The 18,701-nt window shown below is 39.1% G+C and overlaps 1 protein-coding gene across 1 annotated transcript in view; it reads left to right on the top strand.

The window, feature by feature from the left end:
* The window catches only part of TESPA1 (thymocyte expressed, positive selection associated 1), a 90,824-nt gene that overhangs the window by 12,666 nt on the left and 59,457 nt on the right, over positions 1–18,701 (top strand). The gene's annotated exons all lie outside the window — the stretch shown is intronic.

The raw sequence follows: 18,701 nt of genomic DNA, 5'->3' as shown, positions 1-18,701 counted from the left end.
TGTATACCTGCATGCAAGGTGTGCTAGGACATGCTGAGATGACACAATTTGTGCCATCAGAGAACACGGAGCTGGCAGTAGCATAATGACAAAATTAGTATCATCATATACCTTGCACAGCCTAATTGATGCGCACATGGTGTCATCCAGTCAGGATCAGGGGCTCTGAATGGGAAGGGGGTACAAATTACCGGGGCCAGGGCCCCGCAGCCAGGTAATTAACTATTTTTTAAATTACTTTTTAAAAAATAAAATATTAATAATTTATTCCCCTCAGTGGTTGGCTCACACACAGCCAAGAATGAGATGGGGGTATTAAGGGGGAGCAGCTTCCAGTCCCCTGACACTATGTGACATCACACACTCTCCCAGCAGCCTGCAAAGCAAGGAGAAGGAGTACCAGCTCTGCCCGCAGTAATAACACACCGAGGAGGACCAGCACAACTTAGGTAAGTATGCTGGGCTGGAGAGGGTTATGATGTGTCTGGGGGGGGGGGTGGGTCATGATGTGTATAGTAGTTATGATGAATCTGGGGGGGTGGCGTGATGTGTTTGGGGCGGTGGCATGATGAGTCTGGGGGGGTGGCATGATGTGTCTGGGGGGGTGGCATGATGAATCTGGGGGGTGGCGTGATGTGTCTGGAGAGGTGGCATGATGTGTCTGGTTGGGTCTATCTATGTTTAAGGGATTTTGAGCGCCTCTTCATTTTTATTGTGTATTTATCTTTATATGGGGTTGCTGAGAGACAGCCCTTTCTCTTATACACAATTGTATTTTATTATCTGACTATTTCCAAATATATAGATATATGTGATTATTTTTATCACACATGTTTTGCTTGTTATATAAGTATTGTGTGATCTGTGCTGTGTACTGTGTTCACTGATTTTTTCCATATTTCATATACCTATATATTTTCAGGTCCCAGCATTCCAGGATCCATACATGAATCACTATGAAATGAAGCAAGGAAAGGTATACATCAAAGCAATTTCTGTCATCCTTCCTATCTGCAAAAAGTCACTATACAACTGTATGATTAGTGCACCAAGTCACATTTAATATGTCAACCAAAAAAGCTAAGCTTCAAAGGAAACATCTCCATAAAAGATTTATATGTTATAGGGATGTTTCATATCTACACGTTGGTAAATTTATGCTCTATTGATTGAATGCATTATTATGACTCTTTTATATTTGTATAATAATTTCTGGCTATCCTTGAATAAACATAATAGCATATACAATGCCTTTCTGAGTGACCTAAGAGATAGAAGGGCTGAGGGGGAAAGCTGATCTTTTAAACCCACCATGAGGTTAAATTATTGTTTGATATGGATAATCAATTGACACAAAATGGAAGTTGAGTAAAGAGCTGGTTATAAAATTAAGTTAGGTTAAGAAAACTACGTGCATAAAAAATATATTGACAAATTAAGCTGTTTTACTGTTATAGACATATTGCTTAAGGTATGTTGAGAAACATGTCTAACAAGTATTGCAAAAGTAATATATACAAAGGAAATGGGCCCTCCATAAACAGAGAAATAGGGAAGTTGTGGTATAATGAGACATTGAAGTTAGCGCTGATGATAAGAAGTGGCAAGATTAACTTGGATTAATGCCTATATCTGGGGGGAGGGTTGGGGGCGAGGGGAAGATATTGATAGTTCCTGATATGTGGAGTGATATTATTGGGCAAAAATCTTATATGATGCTTTTTATGTACGTATTAGTTTGTGGTTTTAAGAAATAAAAGGCTTGCAAAGTTACTGTGAAATTATCATTATTCTATTTGAATTGAATGGTCTGTATTACGCATACATAAATAAAGAACATATTCTGAAAAGGCTTCGTTTTTGGATTAATTCTACAAAAGTCCTTATCATTATTGATGGTCCCTAGCCGAGATCAATCCATAACACCTGACACGACGCACAGAGGAGGATTGGCTTTGAGTACTTGAATCAACGATGAATCAAGGTAAGACAATTTCTTACTCTGTTTCAAGTACTTGATTGCTGGTCCCCTGTTGTTGAGTGAGGCTTTATGTTATGTTTCTCATTATATCACATATTCAGAGTGCTCATGCTATGGGGTGTATAAATGTCAGAAAATAATCTTTGTTGTCGAGACTGTAAATGTGTTGATATAATTAAAAGAACATTGATGACACAAACTAAATTGATAGCGGTGATGGAAACCGACACTGGCTGTTCAGTGACATACGGTAGACATAAAGACGGAATTTCAAATCCAACAATTTTTACTGCAATAATTGGAAGTCATAGTTGCCCCGCCTATCTAAAAACTCAAATAGGATTAGGATGGTGACGAAAATATCACTTCTTACCAGAAAACATTAGCAGGCTAGGGTCGCTTACATGTCCAATAATAAATAAAGTATCAGGGAAAAATATACCCAAGTTGATCAAGCAAGGTATACAGACAGGATATTATTGTTGCACTGTTTAAACCAGTAGAATACATTTATTGTTCCATCTCTTTTAAGTACAATGTGAGAATATAATGGTTGGGTGAAACTGTTTAGACCTGTATAGCAATTGATTTTATTGAGGGTCCAAGCAAAGGAGAACTCAGAAACTCCTTTGACTTGGGTGTCAGGGACACCTCTGAGAATTCAGGAGGCTGTATTGTGGTTGTTGAAGCTGTATCATCAGACGTGGTGACTGAGGAGGGTGCTAGAGGTGATTGCACCCAAACTCCCAAAAGTCGGAAGAGAATTCCAGACTTGACATTGCGAGTATCCTGGGTCTGAAGTAAATATAGTGACTCGCAATGGGGGGAAGCTCCTCGGTAGGTGATAAACAGAGTTTGTTTATACCTTATGGCTGCCCAGGAAGTGTGATTTTACAAAAGTATGGACATGAGAGTGTGCAGTATTTGAAGAAATGAAATAAGAAATGTCCAGGTATCCCTTTGACTGGTACTTTTGATAGAATTGTGTTAATGGAACTAAAGAGACAAAACCAGGAACAAAAGCATTTAATCAACGGGTTATGGAGGCAAGTAGCAGTGTACCGCCTGCATATATGGAACAGGGTATGACCTTAAAGGCTATGACATACAGACAAAAGGTCTGGACCACGACAGGGAACATGACAGAAATTGTGACTTGTCTAGGGACACAGAAACTAGAGTGTTGCAATTGGTAATATAACTATATTAAAAGGGGTATTGAGATCAAACTCCAAGAGATTGTTTGAGGTGGCACAGGAAAGTTAAGAGATCTGGAAAATTGAAATATATGTGGAAATGTAAATGTAAGACAGAACTGAATTATTGGAGAGTAAAGAAATGTGTAAAATGTGGAATGCTGCAAAATTAAGGACCCAGACAGAAGGTGTAACTATAGTGACTAGCATTATTTGTGAATCTGTCATTAAAATGAGTTAAAAACAAGTTTTACTCAAGAAGTTAGTTGCTATTCACATGTATAGGGAAAATAGTTTAATGGTTGGTGTTTTGTTAATATACTTGTAAATCAGTTCATCAGGACACTGAAGCATGGGTGGGCACTGCTGAGCTCTTTATTCAGCCATTTGCAGACTCTGGGTACATTGCACACTGGCCACACCCACTTCCCAGCATTCCCCATGGTCTTAGGGACCATCACTAAAGATTCAAGCTTAAACATATAAGGGAGTGTCTACAAACATTAAGCATATCTAATGCAATAACATCACATCTTCTTTTCTTTAAAGATAAGCCCTGTATCCTTCAGTATAACAATTTAACGATATAACATTAAGAACATCATCTAACACGTTTCAATGAGTCTCTCAGGTCTGCGTATTTCTCTTATGGGTCTTTCACACAAAGTCTGTGTATCGTCAACCATGTTGGACCTTTCTTCCATCATGGTTTGTTCACCATTATCAAGTCCATCATACATGTCAGATGAAGGGTATTCTTCAGTCGTGTTGCCATCACTATGGTTGGGTTGAGATCTTAAATCGACCCGATTTCTTCTTACTTCTGTTCCACGATCTGTACGTACAATATAAGATCTTGGTGCTACTTGTGCTTGCACAATACCTTTCTGCATCCAAATGCCTTTCTCATGATCTCGGAGACGGACTTGGTCACCTGATCTTAGATCAGATAAGCTTTTTGCTCGCCTATCATGGTACAGTTTCTGTTTCTCCTGTTGACGTACCTTACTCAGTCTCACCAATGCTGAGTTATGCGTATTAAGCAGTTCATCACTTATCGGAAGATTTGCTCTAATCCTCCTTCCCATCAGCATTTGTGCAGGAGAGAGTCCATTCTGTAGAGGTGTACTGCGGTAGATTAAAAGACTTTTGTAGAAATCTTCTTTGCCGTCTTGTGCTTTTTTCATTAGACTCTTTACAGTTTTTACTGAACTTTCCACCAACCCATTTGACTGTGGATAGTGGGGACTCGATGTTGCATGGACAAATTCCCACTCTTCAGCAAACTGTCTAAATTCAGCGCTGGAAAACTGAGGTCCATTGTCAGTGAACACTTCCATAGGAACACCATGCCTTGCAAAGATTGACTTCATGCAACTGATTACGGCTTTACTAGTAGTTGTAGGTAGAGTCTGCACCTCAGGGTAATTAGAATAATAATCAGTCACGACAATGTGCGTTTTTCCAATACAATCAAACAAATCTGCGCCTACCTTCTGGTATGGTCTCTCTGGCACTGCATGAGGACTCAGCGGCTCGACTTGTTGCTTTGGTCTGTACGTAAGACACAGTTCACATGTAGCTGTTGTCTGTGCTATGTCCTGGTTCATTCTTGGCCAATACATCACTTCACGCGCCCTCCGTTTACATTTCTCTTCTCCTAAGTGGCCTTCATGTATCTTGCACAGCATAATTTTTCTTAGTCGTGCAGGTATAATAATTCTATTGCCTTTGTAAATAATACCATTGACAACCGTAAGGTCAGTGCGGTACATCCAATAATCATGAATAGACAGTGGGCACGCATTTTTTTCTGCTGGCCATCCTTTCAGAATGATGTCTTGTAACACTTTCATTGTGATGTCTGTCTCTGTTTCTTTTCTTATCTGTTCTTGTCTTGCAAGAGACACAGGTAGAGAAGCTACAATCAAATTAACATATGCGTCGATCTCTTTATCCATCAGACTTTCAGAACCTTCACTTTTGTTCACAGCACGGGAAAGTGTGTCAGCAATGTACATGTATTTACCAGGACAGTACAGCAATTGGACATCATATTTCTGTAGTCTTATAAGCATTCGTTGAATTCTCATGGGACAGTCATGTAACGATTTAGCCATGATAGCTACCAATGGCTTGTGGTCAGTTTCCACTGTAAACGCTTGACCATACACAAATTGATGAAATCGCTCACATGCATATGTGATTGCTAGAAGTTCTTTTTCTATCTGAGCATATCTTGTTTCAGCACTTGTCAATGCTCTTGATGCATAGATTACCGGTTGCCATGTATCCTCATGTTCTTGTAACAACACTGAGCCTAGGCCAAATTGCGAGGCATCTGCTGAAATTCTTATACTTTTTGTAGGATCAAAGAATCTTAGTACCGGTTGCTCTGTGATGGTCCATTTCAAGTTTTGCCAACTTTCTTCTTGTTCATGTGACCACATCCACTCATTATTTTTGTCCAACAACCATCTTAGAGGTGCTGTTTGTTCGGAGAGTTGAGAAATAAACTTTCCTAAGTAAGTAATCATTCCTAGGAATCTTCTCACGTCGTCTTTGTTGTTAGGACGTTCCATGTTTATTATGGCTGATATTTTCCTCGGGTCAGGCTTCACACCTTCCTCCGAGACCACGTCACCCATAAAGGTAAGTGTTTTCACACCAAATTCACATTTGTCCTTGTTCAGCTTTAGATTCACCTTCTTGATAAGTTCCATTACTTGTCTCAGTCTAGAATCATGTTCTTCTTTTGTAGATCCCCAGACAATAATGTCATCCATCATTGTTTCAACACCTGGAATGTGTTCAAAAATCATGTGTATCCTTTTGTGATATACTTCTGGAGCAGACAATATCCCATATGGTAGTCGAAGGAATCTGTATCGACCTTCTGGGGTATTAAATGTACACAGCATTGAGCTGGCTTCATCTAGCTTCATTTGCCAGAATCCTGAAGATGCATCCAATTTACTGAACCATTTTGCTCCCGCAAACTGTGACATGATTTCATCTCTGGTTGGTAGTTTGAAATGTTCTCTTTTAATAGCCTTATTTAAATCTCTTGGATCCAGACATGTTCTGAGTTGTCCATTTTTCTTTTCAACAATTACTAAGGAGCTCACCCATTCAGTAGGCTCATCAACTTTCTGTATCACACCCAAAGCTTCCATGCGGTTTAACTCCTGTTTTAGTTTTTCTCTCAGCGCAAATGGCACTTTTCTACAGGGGTGTATCACTGGAGGAACTTGCGTGTCTAGATTTATCTTATGCTCGCCAGGCAGACAACCTAAACCTTCAAACATGTCTCTGTATTCTGTAAACACTGATTTGCATTCATCTTCTACTTGTGATGTCACCATGAAAACTTTCTTTATCAAGTTAAGCTTCTCACATGAACTTAATCCTAGAATCGGTTGTACATCTTTATCCACAATCAGTAGAGATGTTTTGAACTTTTGTCCTTTGTAGCTCAGGGTCACTAGGCATGTACCTTTCACAGGAATTTCCTCCCCAGTGTAGCCTGTAACTTTCACATTGGCTGGATGAATTTTAGGTTTTACTCTAAAAGTCTTATAGTCTTGAAACGATATCAAATTCACCTGCGCACCAGTATCAAGCTTAAAGGGAATGACAATCTCGTTCACTGTTAAAGGAACAATCCATTCTTTCTTGTCTGTACTGCAAAGTTCAATACAATTCACAAAAAAATCTTCAGACGTAGCTTGTTCAACGGCATGCACTTTGTTTGTTTCACTATTGGTTCTACAGCATTTGGCAAAGTGATTAAGTTTACCACATTTCATGCAGGTTTTACCATAAGCAGGGCACATTTTAGGATTGTGAGTATTTCCACATCTGCTGCAGATTTTCCTATTAGATTGCATTTTAGACTGCTTCATTTTAGAGAATGGTGGTTTGCTTGGCTCTGTTTTCTTCACCACATGTACAGTAGTATCAGATTCCTTGTGTAACTGTTTGGCTTGCAGTCTGGTCATTTCTGCAGATCTGCACATAGTCATTGCCTTGTCTAGTTCTAGGTTTTGCTCTCTCAGCAATCTTTCTCTGAGTCCATTATCAGGTATTCCACAGACAATACGATCTCTAATCAGTGAGTCCTTTAAATCACCAAACTCACAGGTTTTGCTGAGTGATTGCAGTTCTGTAACATACTGATCAAATCCTTCTCCAGACTTCTGATCACAGGTGAAAAACTTATATCTTTCATATGTCACATTTTTCCTTGGCACAAAGTAATCTTCAAACTTTTGCATTATAGAAGATAGCACCATATTCTGCCCTTCAGCAAACTGAAAACTGTTATAAATGTCCAGCACATCCTCTCCTATCACATGGAGGAAGATGGATGACTTTGTTTTATCCTCCATTGCATCAGCTCCACATGCAGCAAGATATATATTAAACCTTTGTTTAAATCTTTTCCAGTTTTCAGACAAGTTGCCAGACATGAGCATGCCTGCTGGAGGAGACAGCCTATCCATAGTTACTCACTGTTTGATGTGACCAGAGCACAAGGCAGATATTCAGACACTGCGTGTCACAGCTTTACAGACTTCTGCAGGATCCTTTCACACTCTGAGCTCTAGCAGTCCAGTTAAAACTTCTTCTGACACCATGTTTTGTTAATATACTTGTAAATCAGTTCATCAGGACACTGAAGCATGGGTGGGCACTGCTGAGCTCTTTATTCAGCCATTTGCAGACTCTGGGTACATTGCACACTGGCCACACCCACTTCCCAGCATTCCCCATGGTCTTAGGGACCATCACTAAAGATTCAAGCTTAAACATATAAGGGAGTGTCTACAAACATTAAGCATATCTAATGCAATAACATCACAGTTGGTAAGTATTTTGAGCATTTGCATACGGCAGACTTTTGATGTTGAAATTCAAAGTCATATAATTTGTGCACTATAAATGTATGTAATTAGGAGAAACATTGTACAGTGTATGTGTGATGCTGCGCAGCTGAGAGAATGGAATCTCCCCCCTTATTCTGTGTAAAAGACTTAAATGTGTGAAGAAAGGAAGGAGGGTTGTGGCTTTGGTTATCTGACAATGTATGTAAAATTGATAAAAAGGTTCTTCAGTTTGTGTCAATATTTCCAGAGTAATTTAAATGTTTCCGGAATTGTAACAAGACAATGAAGCATATTATTTGTTTAATGCTGGGACTTGTAGTTCCACAACTGTAGGCTAGAAGACAGCATTTCATTTTTCTTCCTCTATAAGTGAGGGAGGAAGAATGTTTAAATAAGTGTCAGGAGAAAACAGTTCCTGTTTTTGAAGTAGAGAAAAATAATTATCTCTGTGAAATAGAGTAAGGTGGAAGTGAGTTTTTACATGCAGATATTACAAGCAGAAATTAGAGGGGTTTAGTATGCCCAAAAATAAATGTTACAAGATAAAATCCCGTTTGTGAGCGAGACTTGTTAGGGAATTCACAGATTCTGAAAATATGGGTTAATGCATACTTGCCAACTCTCCTGGAATGTCCGGGAGACTCCTGAAATTCGGGTAAGTCTCCTGGACTCCCGGGGGGGCAGGCAAATATCCAGCAAATGGCATCCTCCTGTCAAAATTATGCGAATCTCGGTGAATCGCGTCATTTTGGCCTCGCCCCCCCTGACAAAAATGGCATCTTGCTGTGGGGGGCGGGGCCTAAATGACACGTTTCACCACGCCCCGCCCCTGCTGCCCTCCAACCCCGCCCCCCTGCCTGGGATCTCCCAGAAAAAAGTTCCAAAAGGTTGGCAAATATGGGTTAATGTTAGGTGATTGGAATATTCTGTTGAGAAAATGCTGAGTAATCTACAGACAAAATGTGAGGTGTATAATGAGAATACTCTGATTTGTGAGAGAGACAGCTTTGCTTTTAAAATGGCTGACTGTCTGGAACCTTTTGTGAGTGTATTATGGAATGATTCAGGAAGTAATATCGGAGTCATTCAAGGGGGCTGTGCTAAGTGATGATGAGATAGGAATGGCTTTGCACCCAGGTCACGTCACTCTGACATCCCCTGTTTGTAAGATTAGCCACTGCCCCTTTGAGGAAAGCATTTTTTTTTATGACCTGGAACACATAGTCACAGTTAAAATACACAGAGAAACACGTAAATAAGTGTCTAATGAGCAGCCAGTTACTGTACAAATTGTTAAATTCCAGAAGCTGACAAAAGTAATAAAAGTCAGCAGCAGTTTTTGAAAGAGAAAAATGAAAATTAATGACAGTTATTGTAATCCCTAATGAACAAATGTTAATCTCTGCAAAAAGTTTGTTCTTTAGAGAAATGCTCCAGCTACAGAGAGAGACCCTTTAGGCAATCCAGATTGAATTATCCAACTCTCAATGAGTAGAAGGATGCAATATGTTTTGGGTTGTGTGAGTCCAAAACAAACATAAGTAAACACTAGAAAGGAGAATATATCCTCAGAGTAAGTCTCGTCAGGATGAGCAAACAGAGGAAGAGAGGACGCACCAACTACTAAAAGCCACATCTGTGTCACAAATGCCGCTTTTACAATGTAGATCCCAGACCCATAGCTTACTATAGCACACAGCTAGATCCAGTTGCAAAAGGATTCCCGAGTTGTTTAAAAGCTATTGCAGCTGCAGCAGTTATGGTGGAAAAATCAGCAGACATTGTTTTGGGGTGTCCCCTGAAAGTTCATGTCCCTCATGCAGTAGCTATGCTATTAAACTGTGAGAAAACCAAACATGTAACCTGTGCTTGACAAAGTGGGAGTTGGCCTTAATATTGCCTCAAAATATAGATATATAATGCCCATAAATGAAACTGGAGAGTTGCAGAGAGAGGAGTGGGAAAATAATGCCAGCACTGATGATCATGATTGTTTGGGATATGTGGATGAGCTGCCAAGACTTGATTTAAGTGAAGTGGATGGCAGTTGTCACAAACAGACTGAGACATGCACAGTCCAGTCAGGTTATGCTGTAGTTGGTTATGTACAAACTATATTCTCAGCGCCACTTCCAAAACCTCACTCTGCGCAGCTGGCTGAACTAAAAGCATTAATTAAAGTATGTCAGCTTGCAGAAAACAAAAAGGTGTTAATGTATATACAGACGTTATGCAATTGGCGTTTGTCATGATTTTGGGAAATTTGGAAACTAAGAGACATTTTAACTGCAACGGGTTCACCCATTGCTCATGTATTAGCAGTAAAAGAATTGATAACAGCCATACAGTTACCTTCACAAATTGCTGTTATAAAGTGTAAAGGACATATGACAGGACATGATGAAGTCACCAAGGGTAACCATAGAGCAGACATTGCAGCTAACGCAGCTGCTCAAATGCAAATTGAGACAGAACAAACATATGAAATACAGAATGTTGTTTGTTTACCTGATGTACAAGCATTAATTGTTGTGCAAAACGTTTGTGATTCACAGGAAAAGGCCAAATGGAAAGATGTAGGAGGCTCACAAGATGAGCTTGGCATGTGGCGCAACAAGGAAGGTAAGCCTGTCGCCCCCAGATCACTCTTGCCCGCATTGGCACAAATGTCCCATGGATTGACCCATGCAGGTAAGATGGCCATGATTAGTCTGATACAGACATATTGGCATGCGCCTGGATTTACACCAGTAGCGGCCAAGTACTGTGCATCTTGCATGATATGTTTAAAAAGCAGTGCAGGAAGTCCAGTAAGAACTATAGCTTCACATCTTCCACAAACTGAGGGCACATCTTCCACAAACTGAGGGTCCTTGTTAAACTTTACAGATAGACTTTATTCAACTTCCAAAAGTTAGGATGTTGCAATATGTGTCAATATGTGTAGATCAATTCAGCAGTTGGGTTAAAGGCTATGCAGTTGCCAGAAATATGGCTTCAATTACAGCAAAAAAGCTAGTACAGGAATTTGTATGTAGGTATGGTATACCTTACGTCATATCCTCAGACCAGGGTTCTTATTTCACAGGAAAAGTGTTTCAGACAATGTGTGAACTGATGGGAATTGATCAGCAACTTCATACCACCCCCAGAGCAGCGGAAAAGTAGAAAGGTACAATGGGACAATTAAAAATAAACTTTCACAAATATGCAAGGAGACCAGATTATTATGGCCTGAGGCTCTGTCCATAGTGCTACAATTCATTAGAGTACATTCAGAGGACATTTGAACATTTCCCCATATGAGATCTTATTTGGAAGATTGCCCACTGTTGTTGTTGTTTCTCCCACACATGAACTAAGTGCTACAAATGACTTAACTGTAAACTATTTGATTTCACTTAGCAAAAAGATAAAGGAGATTCAAGCATCTGTGACAGGCACTCAGCCAATACCAATGGAAAAGGCTTGTCATGACCTTCGACCTGGTGAAGAAGTAATGATCAGAAGCTTCCTAAGATCTGGCTCATTGACTGACCAATAGGAAGGACCTTATTTGATTCTGTTGACCACGCCCACAGCAATAAAGGTGAAGGAGAAGTCTGAATGGATTCTTTGCACAAATCCCCATGTATCACAGTAACAGTGCTGAGTGGTTTTCCTCAATTATGTATAACAATAATAGATACAGAAGTAATAGGCCGTAGGATAAAGGATAGATATACAGAAGAAGTAGGAGCAGATATCCCGATACCAGGTTAGGAAGTGGGGTATACTAAGTGTTCTCAATCAAAATTTGTGACTTAATTCCCTACAAGGTATAATTATGAATGACATGGTAGGTGAGATAGCTGTAGCCATAAATCAAACTATGGAAGAAGTGTCTCAAATCAAAAAGGTTGCATTACAGAATAGAATGGCTTTGGATCAGATATTAGCTACAGAAGGAGGTACTTGTGCATTTTTAGGACAAGAATGTTGCACATACATAAAAGACAATGGGGCCAAGGTACATGATCATTTGATTAAGGTTCAGGAATTGCAGGTCAGTTTCAAAGACTTTGGACAAGAAGGATGTTTAGATGGTTTGGCAAAGGATTTTCTGCAATGATAAGTGGAATCTTACAGTATGTGCTGGTAGTATTGTTGGTTATTGCAGTGATATATGTTTGCTTTAAGTATTTTCCTGTATGTTGTTCAGGAATAAGGAAAGTGGTGATGGTTAAGGAGGAATCTGTTGAAGGTGGAGGAGGAGAATATTTAAGGATGCAGGTAGAAGAGGAGAGAAATGATTATGGATGAATTGAGACTAAAAGGGAAGAACATGATTCACTATATGATAGTATTGATGTTCATCAAACCATGTAGAAGGGAATAGTAAGAAAATTGGATATCCATATGAATAATATAGTCAAAATTGTAGACACCTATGATCCTAGACAAGGCTCCCTAATATCCGATACGGCAAGTATTGGTGATTAACCTGTCACAACTTCATTTACGTTTTCCTTTGTTGTTTGTCTCCAATATCCTCCCTTAGCATCTGAGAGAGGATCATATGATTTGTGTAAATTGTCATAGTGTATTGCTATTAGCAACAGAGAGAGGAATGATATGGATAAACAATTGACACAACATGGAAGTTGAATAAAGAGCTGGTTACAAAATTAAGTTAGGTTAAGAGTTAAGAAAACTACGTGCATAAAAAATATATTGACAAATTAAGCTGTTTTACTGTTATAGACATATTGCTTAAGGTATGTCGAGAAACATGTCTAAAAAGTATTGCAAAAGTAATATATACAAAGGAAATGGGCCCTCCATAAATAGAGAAATAGGGAAGTTGTAGTATAATGACACATTGAAGTTAGCACATGATAAGATGTGGCAAGAATAACTTGGATCAATGCCTATATCTGGAGGGCGAGGGGAAGATATTGATAGTTCCTGATATGTGCAGTGATATTTTTGGGCAAAAGTCTTATATGATGCTTTTTATGTATGTATTAGTTTGTGGTTTTAAGAAATAAAAGGCTTGCAAAGGTACTGTGAAACTACCATTATTCTATTTGAATTGAATGGTCTGTATTGCGCATACATAAATAAAGAACATATTCTGAAGAGACTTCGTTTTTGGATTAATTCTACAAAAGTCCATATCATTGTTAATTTTACATGGAGACCAATCATACTGGGGATTATGATTCATATATCTGCATTCTCCAGCAACAAAGATAAAGAACTGAATAAGCTTTCCTGTTTCTGTATATTCTACTTTTTATTTTAAGAAACTGCTTTGCATAATATTACTGTATGTCATAATTATATACCTTAATAATAACATTATCTTTCTGTTCTTAACAAACTAGTTTGCTAGTTAGCTATTTAGAGTTCAACCTAACTGAAATACAGGGTATTGTTTGGTTAATGATAACTCTGACAGATTTAAGTTTTGATTGTCGTTTGAGATAGGTCAACTAGTGACCAAAGACTTCCTGTAAGAATACAGCTTGTAAAACAAGCCTTGGTGATGGTAGAATTTTGGAACTAATAGAAAGATTGTTATATAAAATAGAGATTGTAATCAATGCTAGATGGACCAGAAGGGTTTGCTGTGATTAGCCCTTTGTCACAGACAAGTCACGCAGGCTCAGGTCAGTGCTAGTTGTGACACTGAGCTTGAAATAGCATCGGTTGCACAGTCAGCCTCCTCATTCTTGCATATTGGCACCATATGTTTCCATGTCATGCCCTACCTGTAGGCCTAGCCAACTATTGCCTCACTTCTTGCCTATGCAAATTGCCTCCCATCTGGTACGACCACTACCCATTGCACCCTCCAAAATACATAGGAGTGCCCCACTTTCCACACCAGGCACTGTACTGTGCAACAAATATTAACATACTGACTTAAATCTCCTCGTTCACACAAATATCATTACCACATTGCTTTGTTTTTACATCATAACGCCATCCTGAATCATACTTATCCAGTTCCTCCCGAATAAGGCCATGCAAGCACCAATTCCTCCCTTTTTTTAATGCAAGTATCTCCCATGAATTAAAGAAACCAAATGTTTTAGCACCTGTGGTACCCTTTTGTCTTATTTTGGTTATTAAAATAATAATATTTGACAAATAAACCACTCTGTGGAACAACCATAGCATAAATATTCCTATAGTGAATTTTCAGTCCAAGTGTAGATTCGTTTTTTTAGGCAGGCTATACAAACACCCACTCTCCTTAACCGAGAGGTGGCGGCCTTCCCAGGTACCTGCTGTAAATGCAGATGTTTTCCAGATGTAGTAGACCTATGAAAAAAAGAAGAAATGGATGGTGCAATATAGTTCTTTATATGGACACCATACTTTCTTCTCTCTCTATATTTTAGTGATGAGCATTTTGTATTCAGAGAATGCCAACAGAACTGAATTTTGGGGTATCAAGTTGAACCTAGTCACTTATTTGCGCCAAATTCAGATCTGAAAATGAGGCAAAGCATCATTTCCGGATCTCACAAGTTTTGGATCAATATATCTATCTATCTATAGCCCTCCCTCCTGTTCTCAGTTGCCATTTTATAATTGATAACATGTGGTTACATTTGCTGAAATTGTGACCTCATGAAGTGGGTTTTAGAGGGTTGGACAGGGTGAAAGAGGCAATGTATATGGAAATAGCTGTGATTTTACTGCACAAATCTTGACAGTTTATTTACAGACTAGCTGCTGGAATTGTGTGCTGTTAAACTGGGTGTCAGAGAGTGAAGAGTAGACAATCGGTTACTGGTAGACAATCGGTTTGCGATTACTGGTAGTAATTGTAAACTAATTAGGAGTGGACAAAAAAGCATTCTTTCTTACTTTTAAAATCAAAGTATTTCAATCTGAAGGCAATTGTACGAGTATAACGAGGCGCATGGTTGGTGTCCAAGAAGTGGTGTGAGATAGGATTCTACCAGTGGAATGGTAGAGGGGCAAAGGTCCCTCTAGAAGTTATAAAAATTAAACAAGGGGCACAGGGCTCAAACTGCACAAACTCATGGGTTTATTCATTTTACTTGCGGTGTAAGGTTTTACCATGGCAGACTAGTAGCAGTAGTGTAGGAAAGTAATACCACAAGACCTTCAATATGCAAGGTTATTCAACATGTCACAAAATAAATAACAATTTAGGAACCTCATCTCAACAATATCAGCAATATGCAAACATAAATCCCAAACACATAGGTCAATAAATAAATATATCTCACTTCGAAGTTAGGCACTGTGCATTAGTGATAGAGATGGTCACTGACCCCCGTGTTTTGGTTTTGGATCTGGATTACCTTCGGGTTTTGGTTTTGGCAACACCACCCTTGCGTGTTTTGGTTTTGTTTGGTTTTGTTTTGCAATTTTGTTTAAAAATCTATTTTTATTGGACTAAAATATCCTATTTTAGTGCTCCACCTGTTTCTTGGATAAGTAAGGTAATTCTAAAGCTAATAAATTATGAAAAAAAAACAGTTTAATTCCTGGTAGGCCGTCATTAATTCTACACACAAACCACATTGTCTTCCTCTCTATCTATGCCTATTGGCAATGCAGCCATCGTCTTTGGATGTATATTACACCCTACACTTATAGTTAAATATATAAAGAAATGGACAAAGGCAGTTTGTTTTCTGTCTGCTAACTAAGACTTAGGGCTAGATTTACTAAGCTGCGGGTTTGAAAAAGTGGGGATGTTGCCTATAGCAACCAATCAGATTCTAGCTTTCATTTATTTAGTACCTTCTACAAAATGACAGCTAGAATCTGATTGGTTGCTATAGGCAACATCCCCACTGTTTCAAACCCGCAGCTTAGTAAATCTAGACCTAAGACTTTTGCATTTTTATCTACAGTTGAAATAGCAGATCTGTTGCTGGCTATAGCAGTGTGCTGGGGGGATTTGTCTGTGTTGTTCTATCTGCATCACCCCCCCCCCTCCACTTGTAGAAAATAGTAAAAAATTCAGTCGTTAAAGACTGTACAATATAAATTGAAATGGACAAAGGCAGTTTGGTTTCTGTCTCTATAGGCCCCCCTCCACTTGTAGAAAATAGTAAAAAATTCAGCCGTTATAGACTGTACAATATAAATTGAAATGGACAAAGGCAGTTTGGTTTCTGTCTCTATATGCCCTCCTCCACTTGTAGAAAATAGTAAAAAATTCAGCCGGTATAGACTGTACAATATAAATTGAAATGGACAAAGCCAGTTTGGGGTCAGTCTGTGTATGACACCCTACCCTTGCCAAAACAGCAGCCTTTCAAGACTGTACATGATATAGAAATGCCCCAAGTCCCTTTCCTATTTGGGGGTAGATTGAACCCAACACTTATACTTATACTTATACTGATACTTATTTTTTTTTGGATGTGTTTTTTTCCCTGATTTAAAAAGACTATGTACTTTTACATAGGCTTTACCAGATGACGTACAGAGAAGACTACCATCAGGACTGGTGCCAGCACCTGCTTGCTGATCCTGCTCTATTGTGAACTGCTTTGAATCCATTTTAATGAGCCAAAAACACTTGTAGTGCAAAATATTAAATAGATAGTGCTGCTAGATAAGACTTTCAATACTAGAAAAATTATTGTTTCACACTGGGGAATATGAGACACACCAAAACACTTGTATTGCAAAATATTGTATAGATGCTGCTGCTAAATATGACTTTTTGCAGCCAGAAAAATTAGTGTTTCACACTGGGGAATATGGGACACCCCAAAGCACTTGTAGTGCAAATTATTGGAAAAAAAATGCCTCATTTATCCTCCTCTCTTCCTGCTCTAACAATTGCTAATAGAATTGGTAGCAGAATTGAAATAATAATTGAAAGAATAAGGTATACAATTATTGCTCTGTCCCTGCTCTAATACAGCCTGTGACCTAACCCTGCTCTCTCCCTCTGTCAAATGGCGATGGATTGCTGTGTAGGCGGGTATTTATGCATTTCAAATAGCATGAGAACCGAGCCCCGATGTCACAATGTTGTTTTGCCTCAATTTCGATTCCGAGCACCTGGAAATTATATATATATATATATATATATATATATATATATATATATATATATATATATTGTCTTGAACATAGGGAACTTACAGTTATTTATAAGGGATAAATCATACCTGCATTGTAAATATGTTATATCAAATGAATCCATTGATAAGTTCAGCAACGAAAGTGTAAAATGTGAGAACAGAAAGTCTGATGTAAATGTATTGGAGGGCTTTGCACATTCCGGTGTGAGAAGATAAGAGTGTCACCTGTGGCAGCTTCACAGATCTCTTGCTGTGAGATATGTCCTGACACAAGTTAGTTTTTGGACTGCTGAATAGACTTTGTGGTCCAGTCACAGCTCGACATCCTTGCAGCCCAAGGCTGCATATTATCATATTTTGGGAAATCCGGGTGGCACTCCATACTGAGGAGCAGAAATCAAACCAGGGTTGCGAATGACAGGTATGAATGGTATTCGAAAACAGCTAAAATCACATATCTTTGGAAAAGGAAAAGGTATGTCACATTGTCAAAATGTGGGATTTATTAATGATAAAACTGGATCGATGTTACGCTCTACAGAAAAGTTAGATCCCATAGTAGAATTGGTTAGTAAATCAGGCAACATGCAAATGGTGATTGACAAAAGTGTCACAGGCCACAACCCCCTGGGGGTAAAAAGAGGTGTGGACGTGTCTTTAAAAGGCGGAGACAAGGTATAACAAGGGTAAAAGTCGCCAACGATCCATAGCTGAAGAGTTATGAACTTCCACTGGCATTAATGTAAGCACAAAAACTCTGTGCTGGTAGCATAATGGAATGGCCAAGCAAATGCATGCAAGCCTTACATCACCAAGACCAATGCCAAGCGTCAGATGGATTGGTGTATAGCACAGCGACACTGGACTGTGGAGCATGGAAACGTGTTCTGTGGAGTGATGAATAGAGCTTCTCTCTTTGGCAGTCAGATGGTCAAGTCTGGGTTTGGCGGATGCCAGGAGAACATTACCTGCCTGACTGCATTATGCCAACTGTGAAGTTTGGTGGAGGAGGGATAATGATATGAGGCTATTTTTCAGGTTTTGGGCTAGTCCCCTTATCTCCAGTGAAAGGCAATCTTAATGCTTCACCATACCAAGTCATTTTGGACAATTATTATTGTTATTATTATCTTTGACTTATAAGGCGCCACAAAGGGTCCGCAGCGCCGTACATTACATATACAGAAAACAGAACCAAGACACAACATGGTACACAAATATATACAAACACAGGTGACAGTGTAAAGCAAATCAGATTATATCTGACAGATAGTGGAAGGGATGGTAGAAATCAGCAAGAAGAAGGCCGTAGCTTAATAAAACAGGAAAAACAGGGCTAGCGAAGCAGGCCAAGAGGTACAGAGGGTGATGGAACAGTAGAAGGAGCACACAAGGAAAGAGGGCCCTGCTCATGAGAGCTTACAACCTAAAGGGAAGGGGGAGACACATAAAGGGTGGTACTAACTGGGGGGGAGAGCCAGGACAAGGAAGTTAGGAGGACTGATAGACTTGAATAAAGAAATGAGTCTTAAGGGCACGCTTGAAGCCTTTGAGAGTAGAC

The sequence above is a fragment of the Mixophyes fleayi genome, chromosome 2 (genome assembly GCF_038048845.1).
Source record: "Mixophyes fleayi isolate aMixFle1 chromosome 2, aMixFle1.hap1, whole genome shotgun sequence".
NCBI lineage: Eukaryota > Metazoa > Chordata > Amphibia > Anura > Limnodynastidae > Mixophyes > Mixophyes fleayi.
Note: the sequence above shows the minus strand (reverse complement) of the source record. Positions and strands in the feature narration are given on the sequence as shown.